General features: G+C 42.4%; 1 long non-coding RNA gene across 3 annotated transcripts in view; it reads right to left on the reverse strand.

Moving 5' to 3' along the window:
• The window catches only part of LOC114471251 (uncharacterized), a 3367-nt gene extending 1311 nt beyond the window's left edge, over positions 1 to 2056 (reverse strand). For 2 of the 3 annotated variants that reach the window (XR_003674954.1, XR_003674955.1), the window contains exons 1-4: positions 1770 to 2056; positions 1244 to 1438; positions 763 to 868; positions 594 to 671 (exon numbers count right to left, since the gene is read on the reverse strand). This is a non-coding gene — a long non-coding RNA (uncharacterized LOC114471251). Of the gene's footprint in view, positions 1 to 424; positions 672 to 762; positions 869 to 1243; positions 1439 to 1769 lie in introns of those variants that run through there. The other variant, XR_003674953.1, reaches the window with a different exon arrangement.
• Positions 2057 to 11997: the final 9941 nt, after the last annotated feature.

Consider the following 11997-nt stretch of genomic DNA (forward strand, 5'->3'; position numbering starts at 1 on the left):
CCTCCTCAAAGGTAAAAACCATAACAATGTGTCTCTGGCCCAAAGGCAAACATAAACAAACTCAGGAAAAATAATGAAATAATAATTAAACCTGCAGACAAGGGGGGACAAATTGTTATTCAGGACCGCTTTAATTATCTCTTGGAAGCAAAAAGACAACTACAAAATAAGAAATATTACATACCATTACAAAAATCATTACAACCAGCCACTGCAGAAAAAATTAAGGACATAATAAACACATTATACATTAACAAATACATTACAGCTAAACAAAAATATCATTTATATGGTCCTGACCCCCCGCGTCCCAGATGCTTTTACCTACTTCCAAAAATCCACAAGGACCCGGACTCTTGGACGGTCCCACACAAATTCCCATGGGCCGTCCGATCGTTAGTGACTGCGGGTCAGAATCCTATCGTATAGCAGAGTTCATTGATTATTACATCAACCCACTTTCCAAAAAACACCCCAGCTACATCCAGGACACCTATGCATTCGTTAACAAAATAAAAAACATAACCATTCCACAACACGCCTTTCTTTTCACAATAGACATAGAATCACTATACACTAACATAGATACAGACCTTGGAATAGAAGCAATAAAAAACATCCTTCACCAACACCCAGACCCACACCGACCGGATACAGCCATTCTGGAACTTCTGAAACTCACGTTAACCAACAATGATTTTATTTTTAATGATGAATATTATTTACAGATATGTGGTTGCGCAATGGGACGTAAATACTCACCAGCATATGCAGACATTTACATGGCGGACTGGGAGAGAACGGCCTTTTCGAAATGCACACAACACCCGTTCACATACATCAGATACCTGGATGATATTTTCGGAATCTGGACACACAACATAGAAACATTCATTAATTTTTGCAATATCCTCAATAATCACCACCCCAATATTAATATCAAATACAATAAACAGGACACAGAGATACATTTTTTAGATACAACCGTTTTTTTTCATAATAAATTTCAGGACAGCAAACAATTAGCAACAAAGGTTTATTTTAAAGAAACAGACAGACACACATTATTACATAAAACCAGTTATCATCCCAGACACACATACAGAGGAATCATTAAATCTCAACTCATACGTTTTCATAGGATCTGCACATACCCCAAGGACACACAGGAAGCCACACACATATTATTTCACGCACTCAGACCCAGGGGCTACTCAAGGAGGTTTTTAAGGGAAATACGCACAGAGGTAGGGGGGCTGTTCTCTTCCCGGTCCGCCCCTGCACCACCTCAGACCAACTCTGGCGACGCCCCTCTCTTGGTGCCTCTGGTGACCACCTTCCACAGACAGCTGCACGGGCTAATCGAGAGTCTCCATGGGAACTTCCGGTCACTACAGGAGAAGCACCAACAGTTCCAGGGATGCAGAAGAATCACAGCCTATAGGAGAAACAAAAACCTGCAGGATCTGTTGGTGCACTCACGCTTCCGCCCATCCAACCCCGCTGTCAGCAACGTCATCCATGACCAGCCCTATGTTTTAAATGAGGCAACTGACGGCGGGGGTCCCGTGGTTAAAACCTGGTCTCCCCAGGACAAAAATATTGTATACTTAATAAAATGCACACATTGCAACAAAATGTATGTGGGGGAGACCGGGAACAGCCTCGGGACCAGGGTGGGCCAACACAAAAGTAGGGTGAGGACCGGAACTGGAGTTAGCCCCCTCCACATACACTTTATTACATTTGGCCTTAATAATTTTACTTACCGGGTCCTCCAGAGAAACCCCTACTGGTCCACTGGACAGAGACGGTATGTGGAGAGACAGTGGATCGGTAGGCTGGCCACGAGGATCCCGGGGGGGTTCAACCTTAGAGACACCCCGGTTCCGGTCCCCCCTTTAAATGGCTGACCGGAAGTGGGAACCCGGGGAAGGTACGGTCCCATGCGCAGCGGCCTTTTTAAATCATATTTTAATGTTTTAACCTCTTAAAAACTTTAAATTATAAGCTTTATTATTTTTATATTTTATATTTTAATATATTATTGGTTCCTCCTCCTTTCCCCCCCCCTTTTTTCAGACACTAACGTTTGCTAGAAATGTTTTTAGAAAAAACCTTAAGAACAACGACAGCACTTATATTTTAATTATTTAAATTTTATTTATTTATTTATCAGGAAAAAGGAAGTTTTTTTAATATATTTATAGGATTGAGGCGCTTCTCCCCGGGTTGGACAATTTTAAAATTTTGAAATGACTTCTTTGATGGAACAGGGTATTGCATGTGTCTTTTACTTTTGCTCTTTTAGCACAATGATTGTGTAAATATTTTTTACTATGTTTCATTCATGTTTTACAATTTTGAATGAAATTTTACCCGCTTCCACCACTGATACCCGCCCCAGGACCACCGCCTCTCCCTCCTACAGTTTTATGCAAAAAAAATTTTTTTTCTTCTATTTATAATATATTTCTATTTTAGTTCTGTTTTGGGGAGGAGTGGGTTTGGACCAATTTTAAATTATTTTAATGTATTTATGATATCGTTTTAGAATTAATATTTATCAGCTATTTTACTGTCACACATATATATATATATGAATTTTTTATTAGTGTGTCTATTTATTATCTTAAAATCTATTTATACACTATCCAGGAGTTTTTTTAAAAAAGAACAAATATAAATGGGGAGGGATGGGTGCGGGGGATACCAGCCATACAGAAACAGGACAATGGGAGAGGAAACAAGGGAGGGGAACGATTTTCCTCCCTGATATGTTTTTATCATGAATTATGTCTGTTTGTATATGGTGTGTTTTTTTTATATAATTCCTCTCCCATAATCACCTTTGTATCCCCCTGACCCCCTTCTCCTCCCCAATCGTAAAACACTATTCCTCTCCCCAAAACCTAACCTAACCCTAACCACCCCTCCCAAACCTTACCCTAACCCCTTACCTTACCCTAATCCTAACCCCTTACCTAACCCTAACCCCTTACCTATACCTAACCCTCACCCTAACCCCTTCCCTAACCCTAATCCTAACCCCTTACCTAACCCTAACCCCTTACCTAACCCTAACCCTAACCCTAACCTAACCCTAAACCTAAAAAAAACCTTCCCCAGACCTAACCCTAACCCTAGAACAGACCTTTCCCCCCCCCCCCCCCCCCCCCCCCCTCCTTCCTACCCCAACTTCCCCTTCCCATACCTAACCCTAACCCTTACCCTACCTTATTATTCCTACCTCACTATTTTAAATTTTTATTAAATTATTTATGAATTTTCTAATTTATAAAAAAAACATGTTTTTAGAGGTTTTCCACTGTTGTATTAAACCCCCCCTTTTTTTTGAACATCAGGTTGCTGCGCGGGGACCACGCCCCTTGGTTTTCCAAATTCCCATGGGGACCAACGCCTCTTTTTATGTCCTTTTTACGGGTGTCTGATCGTTTGAATTTTTTTTATATTTTATTTTTTATATTTTATCTTTTATTTTTTTATTATTTTTATGATTACTTTTTTTTTGATTAAAGGAAGACCCCACCTAAAGCCAACATCAAAATAACAAAAGGGGATTTTTTTAATTGGGGGCCGAAAGGATGTCCTGAGCCCGTGCTATTTTTAAACCCTAACCCTAACCCTAACCCTAACCCTAACCCTAAACCCTAAACCCTAAACCCTAACCCTAACCCTAACCCTAACCCTAACCCTAAACCCTAACCCTAACCCTAACCCTAACCCTAACCCTAACCCTAACCCTAACCCTAACCCTTAGGCTAGCGGCTACATGCTAAGGGCTATCAGGTTGGTTCATATATCAAACTGTCGGGTCAATCCGGGCACTTCTTTGGTACCTAATGCACTTATATGATTTTTGTTCACAAAAAGAGTTATTCACAAAAAACCTCGATTTTTGCCGATTTCGGGGTGGTTTTTCCCCCTAGAACCTAACCCTAACCCTAACCCTAACCCTAACCCTAACCCTAACCCTAACCCTCTAACCCTAACCCTAACCCTAACCCTAACCCTAACCCTAACCCTAACCCTAACCCTAACCCGAAAAACAGAAGATGAAAAGCTGAAAGCGAAAGGAGGATGGAGAAGGAAGGAATTGTGGAAGAGAAAAGAGAAGAAAAAGTAGCTGGGGGAAAGAAAAAGAGGAGGAGCTAAAGTGAAAGCAAGATTGCATGCACAGAGTGTGACACTATAAAAGGGGAGACACACAAGGTTGGACCGCAGTAGAGGGAAAACATCCAGAGGGGAAAGATGGTTAGAAAGCAACAACAGAGGGGAGTCCTATGGGACACAGTGTGTTGAAGGCAAACCAGCCACACACACTTACCAGCTAATACACACACATGGTCAGGGGCGTCTGATGAAGGCAAAAAAGTGCCGAAACGTTGCGCAAGATGACCTTGTTATTTTTTTAAAGCGATTAGCTTAATTTTTTGACCCTCTGCCACCTTCGGGTGGCGGATTTTTGAGTTTTGGGGACCCAGTCCTGACCCATTATGGACCGTGCACCGCAGACCCTCACTTTTAGTGGGGTCTGACATACTTACCTTTACCTAACCCAGCCAGTGCCTTTTGGGTTGGGGCCTGGGACCCCTTACTCACACCTAGAGCCCTATATAGGCTATCCCTGTAACCTATCCTAACCCTAACACTCACACCTGGCCCTAAACCTAAAAATTGTGATACTTACCTGAACCTAAAATACAGGATTTGGCCCTAAACCTAAAATAGTGGGATACTTACCTGAACCTAAATTATGCACACCTGGCCCTTAACCTAATTAATGATTGACAGCACACCTCACCCTGGGAAAAAGAACAAAAATTGAAAACTAAGTTTTTAAAGCCTAATATGGCACTTATATGAATAAAATAAAACCGAATTTGGCTCTAAATGGGAAATGCATTCTAAATTTTAATTCTAAATTTGACCTTTTTGCTACTTCTTGTTTGAAATACTTACCAGAATCTAACTTTAACCCTAAATCCTTAGCCGAAGCACAGGTTCCCTTGTGTTTTTTGTTTAACCTCAGAACAGGTTCACTTTTATTGTCTGACATTCAGCACAGGTTCGCCTGTGTCTTTGGTTTTTAGTTTGTCCGTGTGTATGAGGCCCCCTTGTACCCCAAATAAACCCAAAAAAGGGAGGGACAAGACCTTGGGGTAAAGAAAACGAGGCACAATTATGACTGAGGGCAGAGGAAGAAAAGCTGAGTTTAAGTACAATAGCCCAAAGAAGAAAAACTGGGGAAGGGACGAAAAACAGAAGATGAAAAGCTGAAAGCGAAAGGAGGATGGAGAAGGAAGGAATTGTGGAAGAGAAAAGAGAAGAAAAAGTAGCTGGGGGAAAGAAAAAGAGGAGGAGCTAAAGTGAAAGCAAGATTGCATGCACAGAGTGTGACACTATAAAAGGGGAGACACACAAGGTTGGACCGCAGTAGAGGGAAAACATCCAGAGGGGAAAGATGGTTAGAAAGCAACAACAGAGGGGAGTCCTATGGGACACAGTGTGTTGAAGGCAAACCAGCCACACACACTTACCAGCTAATACACACACATGGTCAGGGGCGTCTGATGAAGGCAAAAAAGTGCCGAAACGTTGCGCAAGATGACCTTGTTATTGTTTTAAAGCGATTAGCTTAATTTTTTGACCCTCTGCCACCTTCGGGTGGCGGATTTTTGAGTTTTGGGGACCCAGTCCTGACCCATTATGGACCGTGCACCGCAGACCCTTACTTTTAGTGGGGTCTTGCACACTTACCTTTACCTAACCAGCCAGTGCCTTTTGGGTTGGGGTCTGGGACCCCTTACTCACCTTTAGAGCCCTATATAGGCTTACCCTGTAACCTATCCTAACCCTAACACTCACACCTGGCCCTAAACCTAAAATAGTGGGATACTTACCTGAACCTAAAACACTGGATTTGGCCCTAAACCTAAAATAGTGGGATACTTACCTGAAGCTAAATTATGCACACCTGGCCCTTAACCTAATTAATGATGGACAGCACACCAAACCCTGGGAAAAAGAACAAAAATTGAAAACTAAGTTTTTAAAGCCTAATATGGCACTTATATGAATAAAATAAAACCGAATTTGGCTCTAAATGGGAAATGCATTCTAAATTTTAATTCTAAATTTGACCTTTTTGCTACTTCTTGTTTGAAATACTTACCAGAATCTAACTTTAACCCTAAATCCTTAGCCGAAGCACAGGTTCCCTTGTGTTTTTTGTTTAACCTCAGAACAGGTTCACTTTTATTGTCTGACATTCAGCACAGGTTCGCCTGTGTCTTTGGTTTTTAGTTTGTCCGTGTGTATGAGGCCCCCTTGTACCCCAAATAAACCCAAAAAAGGGAGGGACAAGACCTTGGGGTAAAGAAAACGAGGCACAATTATGACTGAGGGCAGAGGAAGAAAAGCTGAGTTTAAGTACAATAGCCCAAAGAAGAAAAACTGGGGAAGGGACGAAAAACAGAAGATGAAAAGCTGAAAGCGAAAGGAGGATGGAGAAGGAAGGAATTGTGGAAGAGAAAAGAGAAGAAAAAGTAGCTGGGGGAAAGAAAAAGAGGAGGAGCTAAAGTGAAAGCAAGATTGCATGCACAGAGTGTGACACTATAAAAGGGGAGACACACAAGGTTGGACCGCAGTAGAGGGAAAACATCCAGAGGGGAAAGATGGTTAGAAAGCAACAACAGAGGGGAGTCCTATGGGACACAGTGTGTTGAAGGCAAACCAGCCACACACACTTACCAGCTAATACACACACATGGTCAGGGGCGTCTGATGAAGGCAAAAAAGTGCCGAAACGTTGCGCAAGATGACCTTGTTATTGTTTTAAAGCGATTAGCTTAATTTTTTGACCCTCTGCCACCTTCGGGTGGCGGATTTTTGAGTTTTGGGGACCCAGTCCTGACCCATTATGGACCGTGCACCGCAGACCCTTACTTTTAGTGGGGTCTTGCACACTTACCTTTACCTAACCCTAACCCTAACCCTAACCCTAACCCTAACCCTTAACCCTAACCCTAACCCTAACCCTAACCGGATTTGGCCCTAAACCTAAAATAATGGAATACTTACCTGAACCTAAAATAGTGGATTTGGCCCTAAACCTAAAAAAATAAAAAAATAAGATACTTACCTGAACCTTAATTACGCACACCTGGCCCTCAACCTAATTAGTGATGATCAGCACACCTCACCCTGAAAAAAAGAAAAAAATAAGTTAAAATAACATGATTAAAACCGAATATGGCACATATTTTAATAAAATGAAACCTAATTTGACCCTAAATTGCAATTGTTTTCCAAATTTTAAATCCTTTTTGCTACTTTTTGTTTTAAATACTTACCAGAATCTGACTAAACCCTAAAATCTTTAAGCCTAAAGCACAGGTTCACTTATGTTTTGTGTTTTAACCTCAGCACAGGTTCACTTTTATTGTCAGCCTCAGCACAGGTTCACCTAGTCTGTCATGTCCGTGAGTATGAGGCCCCCTTGTACCCCAAATAAACCCAAATAGGTAGGGACAAGACTTTGGGGTAAAGAAAGCGAGGCACAACATAAAGACAAAAAATAGGAAGAAAAACTGAAACCGTACAGTAAGCCAAAGAAGAAAAACTGAGGAAGGGACAGGAAACAGAAGAAGAAAAACTTAAAGTAAGAAGACGATAGAAAAGGGAGGAATTCTGGAGGAGAAATGAGAAGAAAAAGTAGCTGGAGGAAAGAAAAAGAGGAGGAGCTAAGGAGAGAACAAGATTGCACGCACACAGAGGAGTTGGTCAGAGTATAAAAGAAAAGACACAAGGTTGGACCACAGTAGAAGGGAAACATCGAGAGGGGAAAGATAGACAGAAAGTTAACAACAGGAGGGGAGTTGATGGGACACAGTGTGATGAAGGCTAAAACAGCCACACACTTACGAGCTAACCACAAGGTCAATGGCGTCTGAGGAAGGCGAATATACGCCGAAACGTTACGCAGATGACCTTGAAAAAATTAATTTTGAATATGAAAGCGTTTAGCTTAATTTTTTGTACACCCACCACCTTTGGGTGGTGGTTTTCTGAGTTTGGGGTTCTATTCCTGGCCCATCATGGACCGTGCACCGCAGACCCTCACTTATAGTGGGGTCTAGCATACTCACCTTTACCTAATCCAGCCAGTGCCTTTTGGGTTGGGGTCTGGGACCCCTTACTCAAACTTTGAACCCTATATAGACTTACCCTATAACCTATCCTAACCCTAACACGTACACCTGGCCCTAAACCTAAAATAGTGGGGTACTTACCTGAACCTAAAATAGTGGGGTACTTACCTGAACCTAAAATAGTGGATTTGGCCCTAAACCTAAAATAATGGAATACTTACCTGAACCTAAAATAGTGGATTTGGCCCTAAACCTAAAAAAATAAAAAAATAAGATACTTACCTGAACCTTAATTACGCACACCTGGCCCTCAACCTAATTAGTGATGATCAGCACACCTCACCCTGAAAAAAAGAAAAAAATAAGTTAAAATAACATGATTAAAACCGAATATGGCACATATTTTAATAAAATGAAACCTAATTTGACCCTAAATTGCAATTGTTTTCCAAATTTTAAATCCTTTTTGCTACTTTTTGTTTTAAATACTTACCAGAATCTGACTAAACCCTAAAATCTTTAAGCCTAAAGCACAGGTTCACTTATGTTTTGTGTTTTAACCTCAGCACAGGTTCACTTTTATTGTCAGCCTCAGCACAGGTTCACCTAGTCTGTCATGTCCGTGAGTATGAGGCCCCCTTGTACCCCAAATAAACCCAAATAGGTAGGGACAAGACTTTGGGGTAAAGAAAGCGAGGCACAACATAAAGACAAAAAATAGGAAGAAAAACTGAAACCGTACAGTAAGCCAAAGAAGAAAAACTGAGGAAGGGACAAGAAACAGAAGAAGAAAAACTTAAAGCCAAAAGAGGATAGAAAAGGGAGGAATTATGGAGGAGAAATGAGAAGAAAAAGTAGCTGGAGGAAAGAAAAAGAGGAGGAGCTAAGGAGAGAACAAGATTGCACGCACACAGAGGAGTTGGTCAGAGTATAAAAGAAAAGACACAAGGTTGGACCACAGTAGAAGGGAAACATCGAGAGGGGAAAGATAGACAGAAAGTTAACAACAGGAGGGGAGTTGATGGGACACAGTGTGATGAAGGCTAAAACAGCCACACACTTACGAGCTAACCACAAGGTCAATGGCGTCTGAGGAAGGCGAATATACGCCGAAACGTTACGCAGATGACCTTGAAAAAATTAATTTTGAATATGAAAGCGTTTAGCTTAATTTTTTGTACACCCACCACCTTTGGGTGGTGGTTTTCTGAGTTTGGGGTTCTATTCCTGGCCCATCATGGACCGTGCACCGCAGACCCTCACTTATAGTGGGGTCTAGCATACTCACCTTTACCTAACCCTAACCCCCGGGGGGTCTCATCGAGAAAACACATTACCCTACCTAACCCTAACCCTACCCTAACCCTAACCCTAACCCTAACCCTAACCCTGGGGGAAAGAAAAGAGGAGGAGCTAAGAGGAAAGCAAAGAGTGCACCTACACAAAGGAGTTGGTCACACTATAAAAGGGGAGACACACAAGGTTGGATCACAGAAGAGGGAAAACATTCAGAGGGGAAAGATAAGAAGAAAGTTAACAACAGGAGGGGAGTCCTATGGGACACAGTGTGTTAGAAGGCAAAAACAGCCACACACACTCATCAGCTAAAACATACACATGGTCAATGGCGTCTGAGGAAGGCAAAAAAAGTGCCGAAACGTTACGCAGATGACCATGAAATTAATAAAAAGCGTTTAGCTTAATTTTTTGTATCTCTGCCACCTTCGGGTGGTGGTCTCTTGAGTTTTGGGGATCCGGTCCTGGCCCATCATGGACCGTGCACCGCAGACCCTCACTTTTAGTGGGGTCTGACATACTTACCTTTACCTAACCCTAACCCAAACCCAAACCCTAACCCTAACCCTCTAACCCTAACCCTAACCCTAACCCTCTAACCCTAACCCTAACCCTAACCCTAACTCTAACCGCCTCCACTCCTTAGCCAAATTCAAGGTTCTATATCTAATCCTAAACCTAAAACCCAAGCCTAAAGGTAGGTGAAAGGATGGAGACGCTGCCCACACAGGCACAGGGTTGAGGAGGATTAAGTCCGTCCACCCAACCCTGCACTCTCCTCTGGAAACTTACCTCCAAAACTTAAAAACACAATTAAGACCTTAACCAAACTAAAAGGCAGGTGAAAGGATGGAGACGCTGCCCACACAGGCACAGGGTTGAGGAGGATTAAGTCCGTCCATCCAACCCTGCACTCTCCTCTGGAAACTTACCTCCAAAACTTAAGAAAAACACAATTAAGCCCTTAACTAACCCTAAACCTCTTCAAATATTATCCTACAACTGGACATGATCCTTTACACTAAACCTAACCGCTACCGCCTCCATTCGCTGGCCAAATTCGAGGTTCTATATCTAACCCTAAAATCCTAAACCTAAAACCCAATCCTAAACCTAACCCCAAACCTCTTTAAATATCATTCTACAACTGGACATGATCCCTAACACTAAACCTAACCGCTACCGCCTCCACTCCTTAGCCAAATTCAGGGTTCTATATCCAAACCTAACCCTAAACCTCTTTAAATATTATTCTACAATAGGACATGATCCCTAACACTAAACCTAACCGCTACCGCCTCCACTCCTTAGGCATATTCAAGGTTCTATATTTAGACCTAACCCTAAACCTAAAAACCCAAACTCTAACCCTAATAACAACAAAATAACTTCCGAAAACAAAATAGCCCCCGAAAACAAAATGGCCCCCCCCCCCCCCCCCCCCTTTACAGAACCTAAATCCTAAACCACCCCCCCCCCCCCCCTTCCTCTCAAAATACAACAATTCTAAAGATAAGGTTAACACCTAAACCTAGAATAAAACCCAGAATAAAACAAACAAGAACACACCAACCACTTCCATCTCCATCCCATTCCTCACCACAGGCAATGGGGTGGAGACTGGAAACTGAGACGAGGTCCACACAGACCCGGTTGTGGTGAAGCCCAGACAGGCTCCTGCTTCTGTCCCTCAGCTACAGTTCTATGATCCCTCATTCCATTACACACACATATTTCCAAGTTACAACGGGTTTGTCCAATCAGACACAAAGTGGGCAGGATGCATCCATCCTCCTCTCACTTTGACGCCTGTCATACAGTCACAACACTGCACGGACACCTCACCCACTGATACAAATTCACAAAACCTTTTGATGTGTGACACAATGACAAGAGGAACACGAATAACATGCGTCGGCCCGTGCCTGCCTTTGATTCCCTATCTAACTGGGGGAGTCCTCGAACTCCCCCGGGGGGTCTCATCGAGAAAACACATTACCCTACCTAACCCTAACCCCTAACCCCTAACCCTAACCCTAACACCATCCACCAATCAGGAGCCAGCAGATGGAATGTCAGTGTGACATCATCACACACTCTGCTGATGACATCATCAGGAGCTGGTCACACATCAAAGGACTCAGCAGCAGATTGAGTACCCTTTAATGAGGGAAACCCTTCTGAGAGAAACACTATAACCTACAAACTCCTTGGACTCAGTGACTTTACGTTTTCTCTGACAACAGTTATATTTTTGATCTAATGACGGAAGTGCATCAGTTCAATGTAAAGAGTCTGGAACAAACATGCTTTGAATTCCTTAAGGATCATCTCTGCCCAGCCAAATGCATCGGGCTGTGGCAGATTTCAAAATGCTGGGGTATTTACATTTTTCTTCAACTGAAGTATGAGGCCTTTCACTTTATCTGTGAGAATTTTGAGGAGGTTTCACTCTGTGAAGAGTTTTTGAAGCTTACGAAGGAGGAGCTGGCTGATATTCTGGGTCAGGATGACCTTAATGTGACCC

This window comes from Gouania willdenowi, chromosome 10 (assembly GCF_900634775.1).
Source record: "Gouania willdenowi chromosome 10, fGouWil2.1, whole genome shotgun sequence".
Lineage (NCBI taxonomy): Eukaryota > Metazoa > Chordata > Actinopteri > Blenniiformes > Gobiesocidae > Gouania > Gouania willdenowi.